The 2,870-nt window shown below is 42.2% G+C and overlaps 1 long non-coding RNA gene across 1 annotated transcript in view; it reads right to left on the reverse strand.

The window, feature by feature from the left end:
* Positions 1 to 2,498: 2,498 nt before the first annotated feature.
* Positions 2,499 to 2,870, reverse strand: part of LOC109318164 — a 4,388-nt gene continuing 4,016 nt past the window's right edge. Inside the window, exon 2 of the long non-coding RNA XR_002103195.1 lies at positions 2,499 to 2,726. This is a non-coding gene — a long non-coding RNA (uncharacterized LOC109318164). The remainder of the gene's footprint in view (positions 2,727 to 2,870) is intronic.

Raw genomic sequence — 2,870 nt, forward strand, 5'->3', positions numbered from 1 at the left:
GCTCCACTTGCACTTTTTTATGCTAACTCATGGGGTGAGCCATCTGTCTTGTGTAAAGTGGGAAGAGGGCAAAATACTTCTTAAAGCAAACCTATGGCCTTGCACAGAACAGCTGTAGCCTATAGATCAGCGTGCCTTAAAAATAAACAGAAACAACAGTGAGAGTGCCAAGACCAGTGTTTAAGGCTCTTTGTTGGCAAGCTCTTACCAAGCCAGGGAGCTGCACTCTGAAGCAGTCTCAACCTTTACACACAGTAAATTACTACCCAACTTGCAGAAGGAAGGGTGATGAATTCAAACACTGAATAATGGAACAGCTCACTTAATCCAGCTTTTAGCCTGTCTTTTAAACAACTACTGTTTAAAAACATTTCAGTTCAGTTTGATTAAATCATTTTGCTGTGTTATCCCCATCATAGCGCTGGAGGCTTGTGCATCTAGTGACTGGTGGATTCCTTTTGTGCAGCAGTAGGGTGACCTTTATACCTGGGCCCTGAACACTTCTTGTGAAAAAATACAACTGTTTTGCACTTACCCAGCCCCTCCCCAAAAAAGGGAGGTGCTCTTCAATACTGGAAGAATGAGCAATGATCCAACGGCAGGGAAGCAGGCTCAATAGCAAAGATAGGGCTGCTTCTTGCTTTCTTCTGTGATGATGCAAGGTGATGGTGTTTTATATATAGATTGACTGTAGTAGTTCTTCAGTGACTGTTGTATAGGTGATACTCTATGAATGCGGGTGCCCTACTATAACCCATCAGGTAGGTGACATCTACTTAAAAATACAGTAAACGATCAGATAAAGTTTTATCAGCCGTTGTGAACTGAGTATGCGCCATGCCCTGTGGTCTCTTGCCATCTGTTGTTCCTAGTCTTGGCACAGACTCATTCTGAAATCTTGACGCTGCTGCTCCCTAGTACTTACACTGGCCGTCTTGCCTTAAGAGTACATGGATGTTGTATTTGCCAAGACTGCTCCTGCCATTGCAGTCAGATTCCTCAAGGTGGCTAAGTCTTTGCTCTCCACACTCTCATGAGAAAGGGAGTCCTGTAGGGTTCACTAGAGCTGAAGTGTTTGTTTTGTGTTTCCCCCTTAGTTCAATGCACTAGGCTAATTGGTCTGAGAAAGCCCAATGCTAGCAATATAAGAGAAATATACTTTACAAAAAAAAAAAAATTGACCATTTGTTGCAATGAAGATCAGATGTACAGAAGACTGGCTTGATAGCTGTTTTAGACTACTCGAACTGCCCATGTGAAACAGTAAATGATCACTGATCATTCAGTGACTAGTTTTTTTCCAGCCACCATTATTACTTCAGTGAATTTCTTCACAAAGTTTTTTTTTTTTTTCATTTTAGCATGTTTCCTCTTTCTGCCTGATTCTCCAATGTGTTTAATTTTTTTGTGGGAGTGTCTCAATTCTTTGTTGTTTTGGAAAGTGAAAAGTTCCTGTGGTGTTTGTAAGTGGTAAGATTCATTTTCTCCTGCTATCGTGCAATTTGAGAATTTATCCAATTCATGCTTTGCTTCCTTTTCCAGGTTAACATGGTGTATACAGTGCTCTCACGCCCAAGAAACCCTGATTGCTTACTGCTACTTGTGATGACTTAACTCAGCAGGGGGGTTAACCCTTTTGCCCAGTCTGATCCCCTTGCCCAATCCAATCTGCAGCTCTGTTTTCTGCACCTGTGGTGTCTGTCCCTTCTCTGATCTGTTTTCATACACTGAAGCTGTCCTTGCCACTTCTGTCACTTGTGCTGTAGTTTGGCCACCTTTGACTTAATTCATGCGGAAGGTAAGGTAGATTTGCATCTCTCTGCTCTTTATTCATACAAGATAGAGTTAAAAGCGACAGAAAAGAAAAAGATTTCAGAGTTGAGGCAGGGAGAGAGGACTTCTTTTAAAAAAAAGAAAAAGAGGTAGAGCCTCTATTTGGTTGCTTTCAGAGTCATTGCAAATTTAAAGAGCAACTAGAACACAATCAAGCCAGGTTGTTTTACTTGGCCGTTTAGGTTTTAATGGCCGTAGTTCACAGTTTGATGCTCTTCGCTGGCCTGAAAATTTTAACTTAAGGGGACCTTATGAAAGCTCTCTTAGTACAGATTTGAAATGTGTGAAATTTTGTGTATCCTGATCAGGATTCCCTACCTCCTACAGGAGGCATTTCACCGGAGCAAATTAGTGAGGTTCTGCCTAATATAAATTGTGTCCTATTGGTCTTAATTTTATGAGCTCTTTTCAGACCATTCTAAAAGGCTCCAAACGTACAAGATGTGTAAAATAGTGGGGATGACAGAAACATCTTGCTTAAAGAACATGAAACACGCACCCTAGTCACTGTCTTCAATAAGAGGATACTGCTGCTGTCCTCCCTGTAGTGGTAATCAGTGGTTCCCAGTCAGGACCAAGGCCTTTTCTTCTGGGCTTTATACAAGTCAGTCCTTTCCCAAACAAATCCCCAGTTCTACAGGAAAAAAAAGTCCAGGCTATGGTGTGGTTTTTTTCATAATGCTTTAATTATAAAACACTTAAGGAGCAGCTTCCTGTGAAAGGATCTGTTCAATTGTCTTCATTCCCATCCTTTGGCTCTGGGCTGGGAAAAGGTTCCTTCTCCCTGTCCTTCACTCATTCTGGTGGGCTCTGTAGTCCTGAATGTGTGCTAGAACCCAGCCTGATGGACTCAGGAAGACTGAGAACATCACAATCAATCCAATGGCTTGATCCTGGCAAAGGGGGAGAAACCAGAGGGTCAGCAAGGTTTTCAGTGGCCTTCCCTGTGGAATGGAGCTGGACAGTGATGTGACACTTTCCCACCAGAATTTAGGGTGTAACCTGTAATTAGCTTAAGTAAATGGTTCCTGTTGGCC

Source organism: Crocodylus porosus, unplaced genomic scaffold, assembly GCF_001723895.1.
Source record: "Crocodylus porosus isolate Cpor-Errol unplaced genomic scaffold, CroPor_comp1, whole genome shotgun sequence".
Lineage (NCBI taxonomy): Eukaryota > Metazoa > Chordata > Crocodylia > Crocodylidae > Crocodylus > Crocodylus porosus.